At 38.7% G+C, this 22,045-nt stretch overlaps 1 protein-coding gene across 2 annotated transcripts in view; it reads left to right on the top strand.

Annotated features, from left to right (window-relative positions):
- The window catches only part of WWC2 (WW and C2 domain containing 2), a 163,139-nt gene that overhangs the window by 24,477 nt on the left and 116,617 nt on the right, over window positions 1-22,045 (top strand). The window lies entirely within an intron of this gene.

Below are 22,045 nucleotides of genomic sequence, written 5' to 3' on the forward strand. Positions count from 1 at the left end.
GGCCCTCACCCACCCCCCTTCTTCCTGGGCTTGCTTTCACGGTGACACTGTCACGTCCTTCACCTGCTTGAGGCACTTCAGCTGTGGCTCCCATGAGAGTTTTTGTCTCTGATTTTGTCCTCTTTCCCTTCGCTTGTGGCCCTCCTCCTACCTGGGACTCTGAGACGTGTGACACAAAGCTTGAAGTCAGAGCTTTAATGTGCTTCACGTATATTTTCCATTTAGATTTTATAGAGTTTTATGATGTTTAATGTTTTGAATTTTTATTTTATGTGTTTATCCTTTTGGGTTTTATAAAATGCCTGGAAAGCCTTTTTCTGTGTGAAGATTATGAAAATATTCATTATTTTTCTTCTAGTTTTTTTTTAAAAAGGGATTCTTTTATACATTTAATCTTCAAATCACTTTCCCATCATTATTTAACATGTTCAAGGCCAAACTCACCATCTTTCCTTTGTAACCAGTTCTGCCTTCCGGGGACGTTTGTACCGCTGTAAATCTCCGCCATTCAGGCGCAGGATCTTCTTTGATTCTCCCTTCATCACGTTTCTTTCTCGGCTGTTTCTGTAAAGCATTCTCTTTGTTCTCCACCTTAATCTTTGACTCCCTACTCCGTTTTCTTATTGGGTCTTCCTCTAACTCCTTAAAAATGAGTGTTTTTCAAAATACTGTGTAGGCAGGGCATGTACCTTGTTACCGTTGTGTGACCAAGGCAGCCACAGCTCTTGGCACATACGAAAACCTGTATTTATTGAATGACTTGGTGAATATCAGTGGGTGAATATACGTCTGTCCTTGTTCTCTATTTTCAGGATATTTCCACATTGACATCCAGATGTTACCTGCAGAATAGAGTGTCCCAAAATAGTCTCATGCAGTGGACATGGTACATTTAAGCAAGATATTGTGTCACGTTCTTATGAAGCACGTGGTGAAATATGGACTTGTTAACCTCTTAGTTAGACATGCTAGTAATTGAGTGACCTTACCCAAAGGTGTCCATGAAGGATCAGTGGAATCTGAAGAGGAAATGGGCTGGTTCTAGGATTTTGACGATAGCTCCAAGTTCAGTCTTTTTTATTAATATCTTAGAGGAAAACATAAATTTATCAGACTTACAGATAGGACAAGGTGGGGAAACATAGGGCTCATGAGAGAATCAGGACCGTAATGTCTCGTAGATTTGGTTGAAGTAATAAACTAAATGAACTTTAATGCAACACTGAAAGGCCTTGCACCAGGGTCTAAAAATCTATCGTGTAAGTACAGGATTGCCTGGTGGAAACACAGGGGGGAAGGACAGAAAACTTTTCATTGGTAATTTGAGCTCAGCATAAAGAGTGTGACCTGATTTCTGAAAATGCTAAGGTGCTCTTATATGATCAGCAGAATAAATTCTGATTTTTCCTGTGATGTTACACCTAGAATACTGCATTTGGTTTAGGGGTATCAGTCACCTGGAGCTTGTTCAGAGCTAAGGGCTTAGAGACTGTGAAGAGCCTGGGGATAATGTCACAGGAGAAATGAGTGGTGAGAAGGCGAATGCTTAGCCTGAAGAGGAGAGTATTTTGCGGGGTGAGGAGGTGTCTCAGAACTGAGTGATCATATAATTTATTGTCCAAACCAGAACTCTTTGAGAGTGAAAGAAGGTACTATTAGTAGTTATGCTGGCATGATGGACATACACTAGGACTGTCCTGGGCAAATGGGAACATGATCACCTAATTATAATAATCTTAAATATTTGAAGGTCTGTTACATGAAAGAAAGACAAGACTTCACTTGTGCAAGTGATAGGACCAGTGGATACAACTACAAGAAGACCTGCAACTTTTTCCTCATGATGAACTCCCGTCTGATTTCTTCAGTTGTTGAAGAATGGAATAGGTTACCTTACAAGGTGGTGTGTTTCCCATCACTGCCGATGCCAAGAATTTGTATAGCTGCCCTTTCTAAATCTTTATAATATATAGATCAGGTGAATCAACTTGTACCAATCCATCAAGTATTTGTGTACTTACTCTTCCCGAGTACTCGGCAGATGTCCCTTTTCTCATTACGTGTGGCATAACCATTTGTATACTTCTAGCCCTGTGCCTGTCACTAGAGGAGGTTGGGATCTGTGGCTTTGATGGCTTTCACAATAGGCCTGGCTCTGCAGTTGGTTGATCTCTTGTCCCAGCTGCAGACTCCATCCGTTCTGCATCAGGGCATAGTGGCCTCTACTGCTGTTGTCTTGTTCACTATAATGTCTTCCCGATGCCTACGTGCCTCTCTTTTTATTTTTGTCTCGGTTTTTATGCTAAATAAAAGATGTCTCCTCTTCCATGGGCCAGCAGCCTCTTACATGTTAGGGACCCCAGCTTTGGGTCAGCTTATTTCTTGCTGTGGGCGCTGTGGACATTCCTTGGCTTCCACGGGGCACTGATTCCCTGCTTGAGTCTTTGGTACTTTCTTTAGTCCCTTACAGCAAAAGAGACAGATGTGACTGTTTCTATTTGATAAATGAGGTTTAGAGAGGTTAAATAATCTGCCGGAGGTGACCCATCCAGTAGGTGTCTAAACTGGATCCAAGCCCCGGTCTCCTCATTTGTCCACGTATTTATTCATTCAGCCAGGGTCTGAGCGCCTGCGTGGTGCCAGGCGTGGTGCCAGGTCCGTCTGCTGCTGCAGATTCCTAACGAGTCACCTTCCCCTCTCTCCGCAAACACACACTCTAGTCACATGCTCATTCTCCTGGACCTCCAGGGTGCCCTGTTCCTTCCTGCACGGTCAGTAAAGACGGATGCGACCACCGTCCTCCTGTTGTTTGGATTCTAGAAGTGTAAACAGATATAGAAGAGTAGTTTTCTTTTGCTTTTTTGGTTTGTTTTTAATTTTTTTTTGATGTGGACCATTTTTTTTAAAGTCTTTATTGAATTTGTTACAATATTGCTTCTGGTTTATGTTTTTTTGGTTTTTTGGCCACGAGGCATATGGGATCTTAGCTCCCTGACCAGGGATCGAACCCGCACCCCCTGCATTGGAAGGCGAAGTCTTAACCACTGGACCAACAGGGAAGTCCCTAGAAGAGTAGTTTTGTTTTAAACATCCTGAGTATTAAGAAGAGAAGCACAGGGTGAAATGGCGGTGTGCTGTGTGGCCCTTGACTTAACTTCTGGGAACCAAGGAAGTGACATTTAAATGGAAACCTGAAGGATAATAGGAGTTGGCTAGAATGGGGGGTGAGATGAGACCGTTTTGGGGCACAGAGGAAAGAGCATGTGCAAAGTCTCTGAGCAGGGAGACACTTGATGCCTTGGAGGTTCAGAAAGAATCCAGTGCATGTGTGCATGTATCGGGAGTGGGGGGCAGAAGATGAATTGATATAAGACTGGAGAGTTAGGCAGGGGCAGGGTCAAGGTCTTGGCAGTTTATCCTGAGACAAAGTTATTTTTTCCTTTCCTTTTTGATCTTATTTGTTTTCTGAATAGGTAATCACATAATTTGATATTCAAGGGCACCAAAGGGTATAGCAGTCTTGTCTCCTTTCCACCTCTGTCTTCCTGCCATCCATTTCCTTTCCCTAGAGACAACTATATTCTATTTCTCATGTATCCTTCCATAGATATTCTGTGCACATACTGGCAAACACATAACTATTTTTCCTCACCCTTTTTTTACGCAAATATGAAGGTTCTATATGCCTTAGTTTTGAACATAGTTTGGATACCATTCCATGGCAGTATAGAAAGAGCTGTTTCATTCTTTTTTATGGATGCATAGTATTCTGTTGCAAATATGTACTCTAATTTATCTAATTAGATTTATTAACAATAATAAATAATATAATAATAATATAATAAATTTATTAATTTATCTGTTAGATAAATTAGATTTCTCTAAATAGATTGATGGGGGAAGGGCAGTATTGCAGAGGTAGAAGATAACTAGTAAACCATTTCAGTAGTTGAGACGGCGTGATGTTGACTTGGATTCAAATAGTGGTAGTGGAGATGGCGATTAAGTGTCTGTATGTAAGAGATCTAACACTAAGATCAGTTGATTGATGGACTGTTAGGGGTGAAGCAGAGCCCTGACTTCTAGCCTTTCAGGCTCAGCAGTTGGGTGGATGATGATGTCATTTAGCAGGCTGGTTAACACTAGAAGAAGGGCAAGTTGAGTTCAGTTGGAGACTTGTTGAGTTTAAGGCATTTGTGAGACATGCAGGTGGAGATGTGGGGTAGGCATTTGACTTTGCAAGTCTAGAGCTTAGGAGAGAGGGTTAGTCTTAAGATAGAAATTTGAGAGAAATTATCGTACAGTAATGCACATTTACAGCAATGGTAATTGAAATCTGGGGAATGGTTGACATCACCATAGTCAGTGACCTGGTCAAAATGTTGATGTAGTGGAAAGTGCTTAAAAAAGACATGTCCTTTTAATCTTTGAGAAAATGATAAATGATTCTACAGGGTTGTTATTAAAGCTTACTGAATGAGTTTGTAGAGATTATTATAATATGTTGTTTGATAACAACAGTTAGCACATTAGTAAAGTTTGTTGAGGAATTTAATTTAGTGTCCTGCCTAGAAGTTGGCTGCCACACAACTTTGCAAAGCTTATTTATTTACAAATGCATAGTAGATAGTTGGAATTTTGCAATTTTCTTCTAACGATTCCTTTATTCATGTAACACATACTGAGTGCCTGCCTTGCACAGGGCAGTGTTCAGGAAGAATATTCGTATTTTTCATTGTCTTGAGGTAGTTATTGTTTCCAATTGCTTCTTTTACTTTCTAACTATTAATTTCAGTTTGCTGAGTGTCATTGTCTTCAATTTAGTCCTTTGGGTTATTTTGTTAACTCAATATTGTGATGCACATTTACAGCAGTGGTATTTTGTACCCATACTTTTCTAGTAACAAAACTTCAGGCATACGTGAATTGTGCTTAAAATATATATACATATATACATTTATTGCTAAAACAGGGAAGTATATAGTACAATAATCCTCCCAGATTTTTCTTATATAGCCACAAGTTTCTGTTAGTCCTGAGTTCATTTTCCACAAAAGAATAGAAATGGTGGATGGAGGAGGTGGCTTGTGAGGAATTTAACTCTTTAAAGGTGGCTACAAAGAAATTTCAGAACCATTGGCCTAGTATAATGGCTACCAGCTCTGACCTAAGCATTAACTTAAAAGAATTATAAGTTAATAATTATAAAATTTATAAAATTATGCATCAATAAAAAATTTGTCCTTATCCTAGAAAGAAAAGAAACAAAATGGTATAGAAATAAAAAACATTATAGAAAACAAAAACACTATATAACTGTTTATGAACTATGACTATTATGATAAAGTATAATATTTTTATAAGGAAAGTAGTATGGTAGATATAAAATTATTATTTGATAGATATATTCTCTCTTTTCAGAGTCCTAACTTTCTAAAAAACTCTTCATTTTGACCATGTTAAAAACTGACCTCTTTCTTACAACTCAGTAATAAGAAAACAATGAACCTAATAAAATACGAGCAAAAGATCTAGGCAGAATCTTGACCAAAGAAGATATGCTCTTAGAAGCTATATGCATAAAAGATGCTAAGAAAATATTAGTCATTCAGGAACTGCAAATTAAAACCATAATGAGATAACCACTACACCTATTGGAATGGCTGAATAAATAAACTTGATAATATCAAGCGCTGGTAAGGATGGGGAGCAACTGGAACTCTCATACGTTACTAGTGGAAAAGCAATATGATACAGCTACTTTGGTAAGCAGTGTAACCTACCTCTCAATCCAGTGATCCCACTCCTAGATTTTTGCTCAAGAGAAATGAAAACATGTACCATCAATTATGAATGGATAAACAAACTGGCATTTTTTTTTTTTGGTTTTATTTATTTATTTATTTTTAATTTTAAAATGTATTTTATTTTTGGCTGCGTTGGGTCTTTGTTGCTGTGCGCAGGCTTTTCCCTGGTTGCGGCGAGCGGGGGCTACTCTTTGTTGCGGTGCACGGGCTTCTCATTGCGGTGGCTTCTCTTTGTTTCGGAGCATGGGCTCCAGGCGTGTGGGCTTCAGTAGTTGTGGCACTTGGGCCCAGTAGTTGTGGCTCACAGGCTCCAGAGCGCAGGCTCAGTAGTTGTGGCTCATGGGCTTAGTTGCTCCGTAGCATGTGGGATCTTCCCGGACCAGGGCTTGAACCTGTGTCCCCTGCATTGGCAGGCGAATTCTTAACCACTGGAACACCAGGGAAGCCCAACAAACTGGCATTTTTATACTAAAATACTATCAATAGTTACAAGCAACAAATTATTGATAAATGAAGCAACATAGATTAATCTCAAATGCATTATGCAAAATCAGTGATTCTCAACCTTTAAAAAATTATTATACCCTGCAGCCCTTTTACATATTTTCCCTAATTGCCCATTCCCCTCATGAAATTTTAATACCACAGAGGTATTGTCTATCTGTTTATGCACTGTAGCCCTTTGGCAGACTCAGACCATTGAAATACCTAAGGTTTTTACACGTGCCAAGAATCAGTTTTCACCTCTTTGGGGACAGTAGGGGACCTTCACTCCCCCACTGAGAATGCGTGGACTTAGGAAGGAGGCCAAATTCAAGTGGCTATGTCCTGTGTGGATTGATTTATATGACATTCTTGAACAGGAAAATCTATCAGATCAGAGAACAGATCTGTGGTTGCCAGGGGTACAAGGAGGGACTGACTATATGGGGGAAGAGAGAGCTTTTGGAGGTGGTGGAGAGGCTCTGTTTCTTGACTGCAGTGGGGGTTGTACAGTAGTGCGCATTTGTCAGAATTAATAGAATTGTGTCCCCAAAGGGTGAATTGTATGCTGTTTAATTATACCTTAATAAGCCTGACTTTCCCAGACATAGTGGCCTGGTTTGAACCTGGAATGGTTATGGGGAGTGAGAAGATTGGACGTATCAGAGGCAGATCATTCTGGAATCTTCCATCACAAATTGTGGACTGTATGCTGACAGTCACATATAAAATAATAAATAAACCCATAAAACTTTCTTTTTTAAAATTGAAGTATAGTTGACTTATAATATTATATTAGGTTCAGATGTATAACAGTGATTTGATATTTTTGTAAATTACATACCATACAAAGTTATATTTTTATTGACTCTATTCCCTGTGCTGTACATTACATCCCTGTGACTGACTTACTTTATAACTGGTAGTTTGTACCTCTTAATCCCCTTCACCTATTTCACCCTTCCCCCCTCCTCCCTCCCCTCTGGCAGCCACTAGTTTGTTCTCTGTATCTGTGAGTATGTTTCTGTTATATTTGTTTGTTTTGTTTTTTAGATTCCACATATAGGTGAAAACATACAGTATTTATCTTTCTCTGTCTGACTTATTTTGCTAAGCATGATACCCTCCAGCTCCATCCATATTGTTACAAATGTCAAGATTTCACTTTTTTATGACTGAGTTTTATATACATGTATATGTATGTGTGTGTGTGTGTGTGTGTGTGTGTGTGTGTATCACATGTACTTTATCCAGTCATCTATCAATGGATACTTACGTTACTTACCTATCTTGGCTGTTGTAAATAATGGTGCAACAAACATTGAGATGCAGATATTTTTTCGAATTAGTGTTTTTGTGTTCTTCATATAAATACCCAGGAGTGAAATTGCTGGATCATAGGTAGTTCTATTTTTAATTTTTTGAGGAACCTTCGTTCTGTTTTCCATAGTGGCTGTACCAATTTACATTCCCACCAATAGTGCACAAGGATTCCCTTTTCTCCACATCCTCTCCAACACTTGTTATTTCTTGTCTTTTTGGTGATAGCCATTCTGACAGGTGAGGTGTTATCTCATTGTGATTTTGATTTGCATTTCTGTGATGATTAGTGATGTTGAGCATCTTTTCATGTACCTGTTGGCCACCTGTATGTTTTCTTTGGAAAAATGCCTATTGAGGTCCACTGCCCATTTTTTAATCAGATTGGTTTTTTGATATTGATTTGTGTGAGTTCTTTATATATTTTGGATATTAACCCCGTATCAGACATCACTTGCAAATAACTTCTCCCATTCAGTAGATTGCCTGTTCATTTTGTTGATGGTTTCCTTTACTGTGCAAAAGCTTTTTTTTTAGTTTAATGTGGTCCCATTTGTCCGTTTTTGCTTTTGTTGCTATTGCCTGAGGAGACAGATCCAAAAAATATTGCCAAGACCCATTGTATAAAACATACTGCCTGTGTTTTTTGTTTTTTTAAAAAATAAACTTATTTATTTATTTTTGGCTGCATTGGGTCTTTGTTGCTGCGTGCGGTCTTTCTCTAGTTGCAGCGAGCAGGGGGCTACTCCTTGTTGCGGTGTGTGGGCTACTCATTGCGGTGGCTTCTCTTCACTGCGGAGCACTGAAGAGGCTCTAGATGTGCGGGCTTCAGTAGTTGTGGCGCGCGGGCTCACTAGTTGTGGCTCGCAGGCTCTAGAGCTCAGGCTTAATAGTTGTGGTGCACAGGCTTAGTTGCTCCGCAGCATGTGGGATCGTCCCAGACCAAGACTCGAACCCGTGTCCCCTGCATTGGCAGGCAGATTCTTAACCACTGCACCACCAGGGAAGCCCCTGCCTATGTTTTCTTTGAGGAGGTTTGTGGTTTCAGGTTTTACATTTAAGTCTTTAACCCATTTTGAGTTTATTTTTGTAAGAAGATGGTCTAGTTTCATTCTTTTACGTGTAGCTGTCCAGTTTTCCCAAAATCTCTTATTGACAAGACTGTCTTTTCCCCATTGTTATATTCTTGCTTCCTTTGTCATAATAATTGTCATAATTTTTCATAACCATTCACTATATGTGCATGGGTTTATTTCTGGGAGTTCTGTTCCATTGATCTATGTGTCTGTTTTTGTGCCAGTACCATACTGTTTTGATTATGATAGCTTTGTATTATAGCTCAAAGTCAGGAACCATGATACCTCCAGTTTTGTCCTTCTTTCTCAAGATTGCTTTGGCTGTTTTCAGAGACACTTCTCTAGTAACGAACAGAAATAATCCCAGGAAGTATATCCTTAAACACTTAAAACTTTCTGGAAACACACACACACAATGTGAAACCCAAGATGCAATGAAAGAATAGTGTAAAAGGAGGTTGTCTGGGGAGTCTTTTGAGGGCTGATGGGCCAGCCTCCTTGGCACAGAGGCTAATCTAGATTAATCAAGATTGGAAGTCCTAGTTTTTCCTTGGGACTTGCTAAAACCAGGTTGAGATTTAATTTGCAAAAAAAAAGAACAGAAGGAAAGCTGCCTTCTGTTTCTTAGTGGAAGCTGGCTTATTGTTTGTCAGTCTGACTTTTGGTGAAAGTTTCCCAGTTCCTGTGGAATCCAGTATGGGAAAATGTTTTTATGCTACATTTGCTTTTTTATATTTAAAGCTGAGACTTTTCTCCTTTACTGTAGGCTCCAACTGAAGTATGTTATCATCCTGCATCAATAAGAGCCTGGAGAAGCAGGGGTGGTGGAAATACAGGTTTTGCTTTTGGAATACCTTTAACAAAGGTATTTGAATTTCTAAATGTTGCCAAGAAATGGAGTTCCCTCCTCCATTAAAGTTCTTATGTGTAATCATTGTATGTCATCTGATTCTGAGCCAAAATGTTATATTTTAAATGGTCTGGTGACAAATGAGCTATTTTTCTTTTCTTTTGAAAGCCCTTACTGAATTGTCACATATTCTGGGAAGGTTCCCAGTTAGTGGTATAGGGAAAATCTGCCTTTCATAATCTTTATACTACAGTACTAGATATAAGGGTTGTAGTAAAGTCTGTTAACTACCGCAGATATTAAGGAGGCACCTTATGGGCTGTATCTTAGTGGATCTGAAAAGTCATGAAGAAGATGTTACTGACTTCACTGATCACAGAGAGATAGGCATCTTGTCAATACCTGTTAGTTGACATTTACAGCATGCCTTCTGGGTTTAGAGAGCACTTTTTCTAGGAACACAGAGAATACAAATGAAACTGAAGACATGGAGTCTTCAACTTAAATCACGCTTTCAGCGGACCTAAGGTAGCGTTGGCCCCTAACCTGTCATCTCCCGCTGTTACCACAGGTGTTTCTGTAGGGCTTATCACTGTTAATGTTGACCTTAATTCGGCTGAGGTAGTGTTTTGTCAGGGTTTTTTTTTTTTTTTTTTTACTATAAAGTTCCTTTTTTCTTCCGTCTTTCCATACTGTCCTCTTGGGAAGGAAGTCAGCATGTACAGCCCACACTTAAGGACTGGGGAGTAATGCTGTACCTCCTTGAGGGTGCAGTATGTACATAAATTAAAACAGTATTTTCATAAGCTAACAGTGGATAATTGGAAACCAGAATTAAAACAATACCATTACAATAGCTTCAAAAAATGCAATACTTAGATAAAACCTAAAGTACACAAAACTGTAATGTTTACAGTACTTAAAACACCAGTGAAAGAAATCAAGGGATACCTAAATAAATGGGGAAATATATTCATAGATTGGAATGCTAAATATAGTAAAGATGTCAGTTCTTCCCAAATTGATTTAATCAGTTCCCGTAGAAATCTCAGCAGGATTTTTTGTAGATATTGACAAGTTGATTCTAAAATTTATATGGAAAGGTAAATGAGTTAGAAAAGAGAAAAAGATTTTGAAAAAGAATAATAAAGTCGGAGGAACACGCTGTCCAGCTGTAAGACTTACTGTGAAGCTCTAGTAATTGTATTAGTCAGGGTTTTCCAGAGAAACAGAAACAATAGGAGATACATTTAAAGAATTGGCTTGAACGGTTGTGGAGCCTGGCAAGTCCAAAATCTTCAGGGTAGGCCAGCAGGGAAGAATTGATGTTGCAGCTTGAGTCTAAAGGCAGTATAGAGTTAGAATTCCCTCTTCCTCAGGGGACATCAAATTCCCTCTTCCTCAGGAGACATCAATCTTTTTTTCTTTTAAGGGCTTCAGCTGATTAGAAGAAGCCCACCCACATTATGGAAGGTAGTATGCTTTACTCAAAAGTCTACCGATTTAAATGTTAATCTCTTCCAGAAAGTACTTTCACAGCAACATTTAGACTCATGTTTGACCAAATATCTGGGTGCTATGGCTTAGCCAAGTTAACACATAAAATTAACCACCAAGTAATTAAGACAGTGTGGTATTTGTGAAGGGTGAGCGTATAGATCAGTGGAACACAACAGAGGATCCAGAGATCAATCCACACAAATATGGACAGTTGATTTTTGAAAAAGGCTCAAATATACTTTATTGAAGAAAAGATGCTTTTTTCAACAAATGGTATTGAAACAATTGAACATCCATATGCCAAAAAAAAAACACAACTCTGTAAACTTCCCATTCTATACAGAAAAAAATCTCAAAACAGGTCATAGATGTAAATGTAAAATGATAAAAATTTTAGAAAAAACAATGGAGAAAATTTTCATGACCTTCTGTTAGGCAAAGAGTTCTTAGACATGATACTAAATACATGGTTCATAGGAAAAATGATAACCTGGACTCCATAAAAGTTAATCACTTTTCTGAGAGATGCTGTAAGAGAATGCAAAACCAAGTTATAGACTGGGGGAAAACATTTGCAAATCACATATCTGACTATATATTATATAAATTACTCTCAAAACTCAACAGTTAGCAACATAAAATCCAATTTAAAAAATGCCCCAAAGATTTGAATAGACATATCACTAAAGAAGATATACAAATGGTAAATAAGCAAATGAAAAAATGTTCTACATCATTGGCTTTTAGGGAAATGCAAATTAAAACCACAATGAGATACCACTGCATGCCTATTGAAATGGCTAAAATGAAAAAATGGCGACATTACCAAGTGCTGATGGGGATGGAAGTAAGTGGAACTCTCGTCCATTGCCAATGGAATGTGAAACAGGACGGCTACTCTGGAAGAAAGTTGGCCAGTTTCTTATGAAGTTAACATACACACTTACCGTAAAACCCAACAGTCCCACTTGTTGGTACTTTTTCTAGAAAAGTAAAAACTTACTTTCACACAAAAACCGATACACAAATGTTTATAGCAGTTCTGGTCGTAATCCCCCCTAACTGGAAACAACCCAAATGTCCTTCAGTGGGTGAATGGATGAACAAATTGCGGCATTTATATCTAGTTGAACACTGCTCAGCAGAGACAATGATGGCAACAGCTTGGATGAATCTCAGTGGCATTATGCTTAGAGAAAGACTTCTGTCTCAAAAAGTTCAATACTGTATAGTTCCATTTATACAACCTTCTTAAAAAGATGAATTTATAGTGATGGAGAACAGATTAGTGTTTGCCAGGGTTTGGGGTGGGGGATGGTGGGAGGAGGAGTGTGTGACTACAAAGGGGTAGAATGAGGGAGTTTTGGGGTGTGATGGAATTTTCTGTATTCTGACTGTGGTGGTGGTAACTTGAATCTATACATTTGTTACATTTCAGAAATTATACACTCTCCAAGATGTCAGTTTTACTGTATGTCAATTAAAAAATAGCTTATGATTGGGACTTCCCTGGTGATCCAGTGGGTAAAACTCCATGCTCCCAATGCAGGGTGCCCGGGTTCGATCCCTAGTCGGGGAACTAAATCCCTCATGCATGCTGCAACTAAAGATCCCGCATGCCGCAACTAAGAGTCTGCATGCTGCAACTAAGACCCGGCGAAGCCAAAATAAATAAGTAAATAAATAAATACTTTAAAAAAATAGTTTATGATAAAAAGAATACATTAAGGTCAATACACAATTAAAATTTAGAATTTATCCATGTTGATGACTGTTACTTACTTATAATTATTGCTGTGTGGTCTTACATTGTATAGATATAGCAGGTGGGCATTGGATTTGTGTCCGGTTTTTCCCTATTATGAACAGTGCTGCTCTAAGCATTTTTTATACATCTTCTCAGGCAAGAGAAGATTCTCCAGAATGTATATCTAGGAGTGGATTTGTTGGGTTATGTGGTTGCATGTACACCTCTAGTAGGTAAAGCCAAATTTTCAAAAGAAAACATTTTTTTATAAAGCAGTTTACACTCTCCAGCAATAAATGAAATTTCCTGGTTCCACACATTCTTGGCAACATTTGGACATTGTCTAACTTATAAATTTTTTTCATTTGAGTGGGTTTGAACCTAGTACCTCCATGTGGTTTTAATTCTCTATTTCTCTAATTATGAATGAGGTTGAGCATGTTTTCATATGTTTAGATGCCACTTGTTTACCTTTTCTTTGAAATTCCTGGGTGGGAATTTTTTTGGTTGCTCATTTTTCTGAATGGTTTGCTAGTTTTTTATTGATTCTTAAGAGTTTCTTATATATTTTAGAAACAAATTTTTGTGAGTTATTTGTGCTGTAAATATCTTCTCCCAGTTTGTGGCTTATTTTTCCCTTTCTTCCTGGAGATTTTGATGAATGACGGTTCTTAAGTTAGTATAGTCAGATCTGCCCATCTTCTTATTTATGATCGTGCATTTGTTTCTTGTTTAAGAAAACTGTATCCTGAGGTCATAAGGTATTCTACTGTATTATCTTTGCAAAGCTTTAGAGATTTGCCTTTCTCACTTGGGTCATCAAATCACTAGGACTTGGTTTTTGAGTATGGGGGGTGGGATGAGACCAGCTTCATTTTTTTCCCTACATGTCTAACTTGTCACCACACTACTACATATTGAAAAGTCCAACTTTTCCAACTGAGCAGTAATACATCTTCCACATCAGTTTCTCTATCTCAAGTGTCAATCTTTGTGTGGTTCTATTTTTGTGTTGCTCTTCAGTTCCTTCGGTCTGTTTATACAGTCCTTTTGCCATTATCACATTGTCTTAAATATTACAGTTTTATAATGAATCTCAGAATTTGGTAGGGAAAGTCTCCTAGGTTATTTATATGAAGACAGTGATAACATTTGCAAATAAGGACACTTTTGTTCTTCCTTGCTTATCCTTAATCCTTTTATGTCTTTTTCCTGCCGTACAGTACTAGCTTGGAATCACAATACAGTGTTGAATTGAAATAGTAATAAAGGGCATCTTTGTTTTGTTCTAAATCCTACAGGAAATGCTTTTAATGTAAATAGGCATTTTGTGGACACCTTTATCAGGTTAAGGAAGTTCCCTTCTGTTCCTAGCATGTAGGAGGTTTTTGTTTGTTTGTTTGTTTTCCAAAAGATGTTGAATTTTATCAAAAGGTTTTCTGTTCTTTTTTTTTTTAATTATTTATTATTTATTTATTTATATTTATTTATATTGATTGATTGATTGATGGATGGCTGTGTTGGGTCTTTGTTTCTGTGCGAGGGCTTTCTCCAGTTGGGGCAAGCGGGGGCCACTCTTCATCGCGGTGCACGGGCCTCTCACTATCGCGGCCTCTCTTGTTGCGGAGGACAGGCTCCAGACGCGCAGGCTCAGTAGTTGTGGCTCACGGGCCTAGTTGCTCCGCAGCATGTGGGATCCTCCCAGACCAGGGCTCGAACCCGTGTGCCCTGCATTGGCAGGCAGACTCTCAACCACTGCGCCACCAGGGAAGCCCCTTCTGTTCTTTTTGAGATAATCAACTAAGTTATCTTTTGTGAATGGCGTGTTGCATTAAATACATTAATTGATGTTTTAATGTTAAGCCAACCTTGCATTCCTGGGATAAACCCAAGTTGGCTATGAATTATTCTTATTGTTAGAGTTTGATTTGCCAATACTTTTTTTTTCAAACTTAAAATGCCATTTATGTAACATGTATCCCTATTTCAAGGATATTAATTTTTTTAAGTGGCACATGATGATTATAAAGTATCTTAGACTGTAAGATGTATTTTGGTTTTAGAGATGTTAAAATACTTTAATGTATATGTCTTGATGCCAACTAAATATCCTATTGTTTTGTTTTACGTCTATGTTCTTAAGTGAACTTGACCTATAATTGTCCTTCCTCATTCTTTTCTTGTCAAATTTTGGTGTTAAGGTTATGTCCCATGATACAATGAGTTGGGGAGTGTGCCCACTTTTTCTATACTATTGAATAGTTGATGTAATATCAGCCTTATTTCATTCTTGACCGTTTGGTTGAACAAGCCTATAAAATAATATATGGGTATAGCATTTTAACTGCTGATATAGTTTCTTTAATGCTTATGAAACAATTCAAGTTTTCTCTTTCTTATTCAGTTTTTTTGAGTTTCAGTTTTCAGGAATTTGTTCATTTCATCCATATGTCCAAATCTGTTAGCGCAAAGTGATTCATGAGAAGTCATATATGTTTAATCTAGGTAGTAGCATCTATACTTGTGTTTCCTCTTCATTTCTGCTATTGTCTATTTGTATTTTAATTTTTTGCCTTTTTCTATTTTTGTAGGGGGTTGGTCAATATTACTTTTTTCAAAGAAATGAGTTTTGACATTGACATTATTCATCCTCTTTATCATTTGCTTTCTGTTTCATTACTTTCTGCACTTATTTCCATTCTTCTACTTTGGGTCGATTTTACTGATTTTTTAAAAACTTCTTAAAAGGGATGCTTAAGATTTTGGTCTTTTCTCTTTAAAAATTGCACTTCATACATAGTAAATCTAACGACATGGTTCTTTTCTTGAATTTGTTTATGTTTTTACCTGTAGGGTTTTATCATTCTGTTTTACACATTTTATAGTTTTTAGCTGTTTTTTTTTTTTTTTTTTACCCAAAACAAAGATTTGTCATTGATTTTGATTTCTGATGCAGTTGGAGTCAGAGAATGTGTATGTATATTGCCATTTTAGTGAATATTACATGTGTGCTTGAAAATAATGTGTATTCTACAGGTAGTTGTTGCAGTGTTTCTTTCCTATGTAAGACTTGAGACCACTGTTCCGAGGGGAGAGTGGTCAAGTGCTGCTAATAGAGAGAGAGAGACCAAAGCAGACTTGCTTCATTGTTATTCGTGGAAGGTGTTGACTCACATAGGAGTCATAAACGTGAACTACTTACTCAGAACTTCTCGATACTTTGAGGAATATATTGAGATAACAGCTATTTTTAGCGCACACAAAGAAGCATTCTTTTTAATAAGCAGATAGAATTATAGTTTTACTGTTAGATAAAATGATTGATGAGACCTTATAAGAACAGCATGGGAAAGGAAAAATAAATTGCTTTCTTGATTAATGCCCACTTTTGTTTTCTTTGCTAATATTATAGTGTGACATTAGTAATAAAAGCAATAACCTTTACAGGGTTTTCACTGTGGGCCAGTCGCTGAGTTGAGAGCTTAGACCCTGGATTCAGACTGCCTGCTTTCAAATCTTGGCTCCTCCACTTAAAACTGTGTGACCTTTCTGTGCTTCAGTTTCCTGAAACGAGGGTACTGGTTATACACACTGCATAGTGTTATTTTGGAAGTAAGACTGGATGGTCCTGCTCCCGATAATAGTAGCCAATATTGTATGGCATTTACTCTGTGTGACATACTGCTCTAAACTTTTACCACAGGTTAGTTTAATTTTCACAAGCCTCTATGAGGTGTATTATTGCTACCCCCATATTTAGATTTACCGAGGCTTAGAAAGACATGGAGATAGAAGCAAAACCCTTTCAGAGCTGACTTGTGTTACTGCAGCAGGGGGATCCTAAGCAGAACAGCTTGTCCGTGAGGATGAGACAGGTTTGTGGCGAACCACATGGGGAGGACTGAGCAGGAGAAGAGGAGCCGGTTTTGAAGGATTTCAAGGCTGTTAAGCATCATCTGATTTTCGACTCTCTACGTGTTAGTTTGTGCTGCTATAAGGAAACGCCACTAGTTCTGGAGGCTAGAAGTCCAAGACCAAGGTATTGGCCAATTTGATTTCTGGTGAGGGCTGTCTTCCTGACTTGTAGATGACCCCTTTTTCATTGTGTCCTCACGTGGCTTTTCTCCATCAGTGTGGGTGGAGAGAGAAGGATCTTTCTCTCTTCCTTTTCTTATAAGACCACTAGTCCTATCAGATTAGGGCCCCACCCTTATGACCTCATTTAACCTTAATTAACTCCTAAGGACCTCATCGCTAAATATAGTCACATTGGGGTTTGGGGCTTTCACATTTGAATTTTGGAAGGGCACAGTCTATAGCACCTCACCATCACTCCAAGGGACAAATATGGCATCTTGTGTGCCTGGATAGGTTCTCTACTACCTTCTAGTGAGTGTCAATTTTTAACAAAAATTATCACCAGAGTGACTAAGTTCACATTTGTATCACCAATGGACTTATTTCAAAATATTTGGCATTTCTGTGGGCAGCCAGGTGGTATGTGTGGCTAAAATAAGGAATATGTGTGGCATATGTGTGGCATTGCTGGGGAGGCCTTGGGAGTACGTCTTTCTGCCCTGGTTGGAGTGTGTTGTAGGCATACAAATCTGATATCTTCATGTCTCATATGATACATTTCTGAATAAATACAGTCTAATAGTCATTCATTCCACAAATATTTAATTCTCCTGCTGTATGCCAGGCACTGTTTGTGGGCTTTGATAATATGTGAAAAGCATAACAGAACAAGGTGCTGCCTGTGTGGAGTGTTCACCGCAGGTTAGCAGGTAAACAGAGAAATGCATAGCACCATGTCTGTGCTGTGAAGAAGAAAGGTAAGGCAATTGGGGAATAGCAGTCTTGATGGGGTGGAGTGCTGTTTTAGAAAAGTGGTAGGAAAGTGAGGGCATGAGCCAGGGAAGTATCTGAGAGAAGAACATTGTGGACAGAGGAGACATCATGTGAAATACAAAGGCCCACTACTAGTTGGAATATTCTTGGCAAGTAGTGGAAGGGTAACACCCCCAGCTTCTGGGGTCATATTGCCTGGAAATGCTCAAATGTTAAGTATCTCTATTATTAATGTGATTAGGGTGCAGATATAACTGTAATAAACAAAACATTTTCTGCCCAAATGCACTTTTTTTGTTGGAAGCTGTTACCAAGATCAGCTTGCTACCCCTCTCCCCTTTGAAAATCAAGATAACTGTTACATTTTCCGAGTCAGTCCTCAGTTTATGGACACTAATGGCACAGTGCTGTGTTTCTCTGAGCTTTCCACCAAAGTGTTCTGAATGCAAAGACTGAACCCAAGAGGGTATGTCTGTGTGTGTGTGTGTGTGTGTGTGTGTGTGTGTTTATGTGTGCGCGCGCAGGTCTTTTCATAAAGGGAACATTTTTTGTAATCTCTTTTCTTCTAAAGATCCATGCCAATTTTGTGTTCTTCTAAATAATGCATTTGTGCCTACTTTAATACTGAAATTACATTTTCAATGCCAGGCCTGTTTTGTGGATTTGAATGCCCTTGCCCCCAGGCACATTCCCTGGCTGCAGCCGTCGAGAAGCCCTGGAATAGAGCCATGTGGTGTATGTTCTGGCCCCTGTTCAGCAGCAGGCTAATGTTACCCAAGGGTATTAGGGTGTGGGCTGGGTGGTTTTACTGTTAGTATCCTGTAAAGTGAAACACAAGAATGTTCAACTTCCTTCCATAAATTATATATAAAGTGAAAACCAAGAAAGTGCAGTTTTCTTCCCAGAATGAGCAATGCAAAGTGAAGCATAAGAAAATCCAGTCTCCTGTCAGAATGAACAGTGAAATTCACCCCGGCACCATCAGAAGAGGATCACCAGATAGAAGATGTAGCAACAAGCGAAATTTTCCCCAAATCGCTTTTATTTGGCTTTGAAATTCATAATGTGCCACTCACTTTTGCAGGCTAATTTTCTTTTTAGATTATGTTTTATTGAATTATTAACTTGGCAGTCTCTGAATATTTATTAATAGTGGGCGTAGGTGACTGAAGCATGGCACCCGTGCTACTGCACTCTTCACTTGCATCCCGGTCCTGGCTCTGTTGCATCAGAATCCTTCTCTAAAACATGCTCTGGGAGGTCATTACTAATTGATTAGGGTTGCCATAGAGATGAGACTCATTTGCTGTCTCTGTCATGTTAAGTATGTATGGACCTCTTTGGATAATTGGGAACCAGCTGTAAATAATCGGATGATCATTCTTTTAGTTTTATATATTTTTAATAGTATACAATCATTTTAAGGTAAGAATTAGGTTAAGTTCTATTTCTAGAATATGAGATGAAATTTAATGAAAGTTCTTAATAAAATTGAAAATGCTGCATATTCTAAGTTATTAATTTGTATGGGGTTGATGTTCTTAGTGTGAGCTCTTTCTTAATAGAAAGGCCGAACTACTAGTGAAGATGAAATTGAGATAATGGATTCAGAGCCACAAAGAAGGAAATAATAATAAATTTTTCAAGCATCTTTTACAGGTGCCTGTATTTCAGAATCCTGTGTAAATCCACTTACAACCTGTGTAAATCCTGTGTAAATCCATATCAACCGATATGCCATTTGCACATCTTCAGAACTTCTCCTGAATAATTAGTTTCCCAAGTTTGAGTTACCTGGTATTTGAAATGTAGCAAAGTTAAGTTACCTTTTAATAGTTGGTTAATTAACTTCATTAGTTTAGTTTTTAGGAATTTCATTAGTCCAAATCAGGGAGCTTTTCCTCTGGTTGGCGTATATGTGTTGGAAGTGGCTGCACAGATAACTTAAGGTAATAATTTGGTGAAATGTGACCATTTTGACTTGAATAAATACTAATTATTTACTGTGAAACCTTAGTGTTTAATTTAGTGTCCTGTTTTGGAATTTCAATTGAAAATTAAGAAAGTTGACAAATTTAGAGATTGTTTTACTAGGAGATTAGTACTGAAATGTACTAGGGCAAAGAAAACTGCTTGGTTTAATTTCATAATCTTGGAGCATTGCTAAATCATTCTTTTGAAGGTTAAAATTAATATGCGAAGGTACTAATTAAGGCCGTGGCTGCCAGGACTAATTGACATTTTTGTAGAGAGAAAATGTATGATCCCAGATGTCATTACCCATTCATGCTATGTCTCACTAATAAGAGGTTATTCCAGTTTCAGTTGTTTTCATACTAACTGTTTATAACAGGACAAGATTTGTTTAATGATGTTCATTGTACATGGAACACTATTCATTGTAAACACATTGTATTCTAATTAGAGGGTAATATGCAAGCAAACATTATTATTTTTAAATATTGGGGAAAAGTGTCACCTCAGTAACATCTAGAGCATTCTTGAAGCCACTGTGCTTTTCTTGTGTTTCTAAGTACTGGCTGGATTTGGTTTTATTTAGCTGATGAAATCTGACAAAAATCACAGCTCAAGGAAGGATGGCCATAGACGAGATAGGGTTCCCATAGAATTCTCTGTGCTTCTTTAGAGTGCGGACTCCATAGATGGAGAGAAAGTTTAATGAATTTAGCCCCGCAGTCGAGAAGCAGAATGGGCTGGCCGTTGCGAGTGTGGTTTTGATTCTGGCAGTGTGGATTCCTGACTGTGCAACCCTCTGGTAGACTTCTCTGCCTGTTTCCTCAGAGGGTTGTTTTAGGGGTTAAATGTGTGTTATAAAACATTTAGGATCACAACTGCCTCAAAGTAAGTGAATATAAATGAATATAAATGACTTTTACATAAATAAAGAAAATTTGGGGTAATATTTATTTATCTTCAAGCTGTGTGAAAACATACCTGGCAAGCATGTTTTCTTTTATCATTGTTGAAAGATGATAGACCAGCAGTATTAAAGAATATTTGCTAATAATTACCCATATGCCCAGTATTTAAAAATAATGTTTGCATATTATCTTCTAAGTATAGTTTATTTGCACGCATGTTTTATATTGTTGAAGTCAGAGTGTATATAAGTAATCACTCTGGGCAGCCGAATATGATTGGCCCTTCCTGGCCACATCCTTGCTAGGGAGCAGGTTGGGCACAGTGGTCGCCACCGTAGCCACATGGGAGGGGGCAAGACATCTTCCCTCTCGCAGATTAGGGGTGCTAAGCAGCTGAAGCGACAGAAGTCCACTACAGTGCGCAGTCGGCCTTCTCGTACTGCGTGGGAGCTCTTTCTCGTCCAGAAGTATTCGTCTAGTAAATAGTTATGATGCTGTCAGTCCAGGCCGGTAACTACTGAGATGTCTACCTCCAGCAAGTGTCAATCATAACTGTTGTTTAGAGTTTCTGTTTGCAAGAGTGTTGCTCCTTTTGTCCTGTCTTGAGACAGAGTGGTTGAAAGGACATAAATTGTAATGAGCTCCGCGACTTGGGTTTGGATGAGCATTTTCCACAGCTGGGTCAGGGAGGCGGGATGTGGGTGTGGACTCAGTTCTGGGAACTAGCCAGCTAGATCTGTAAAACCTTCCTCAGTTGACTTGTCAATTCCAAGTAAAGCCTTGAAAGTGAGGCATAGTTGTTGGGAGTTCCTCTCTGCCCCAGGTACCTTGGGTTGGCAGAATGATGCTTTTTCTGGACGGGAAGGATCACTCACTTGGGATTCAGATGGGCACAGGCCAGCCTGCTCCTGGGGGCGCTGTACAGCCTGGGTGCATATCTGTCTGTCTGTGTACCAGGGTGGTGCTGGGGTGGCGATGTGACGGTTACCTCATTGTCATCAGGAGAGGACTGCCAGGAGGGGTAGCAACCAGCTGTGGTCTGGGAAGTGAGCCAGCGAAGTCAAAAGCAGTCTCCAGAACTGGGCAGTTGAGGGAGCTGGAGTGGCGAGCAGGGAAGGAGAGGGAGGTCCGCCAAGATCAGGAAACGGGATAAGGAATCGCGAGAGGATGCCGTCTGTCAATACTCTGTGTTTTTAGAACAGTAGTTCTCAAACTTTAATGTTCTTAAGAAACACCTAGAAAGCTTATTAAGACCCAGTTTCCTGGGTTCATCCCGAGAGATTGTAATTTGTTAGGTTGAGCTGGGGCCTGTGCCGTGAATTTGCATTTTTAACAGGCTCACAGGCCGTGTCAGTGCTACTGGTCATGGACCACAATAGAAGAACCACTATTCCAGACCTAGAGTGTATCACAGGCAAACTTTTCTTACCCCTCCACTCTCAACATTTCTGATGAGAAAAGAGAAGGAAATAGGAACTTTTGAGGTCTCACTCTATCTCAGATGCTATATGTGTATAGCATTATTTAAT

This window comes from Eubalaena glacialis, chromosome 20 (assembly GCF_028564815.1).
Source record: "Eubalaena glacialis isolate mEubGla1 chromosome 20, mEubGla1.1.hap2.+ XY, whole genome shotgun sequence".
Classification (NCBI taxonomy): Eukaryota; Metazoa; Chordata; class Mammalia; order Artiodactyla; family Balaenidae; genus Eubalaena; species Eubalaena glacialis.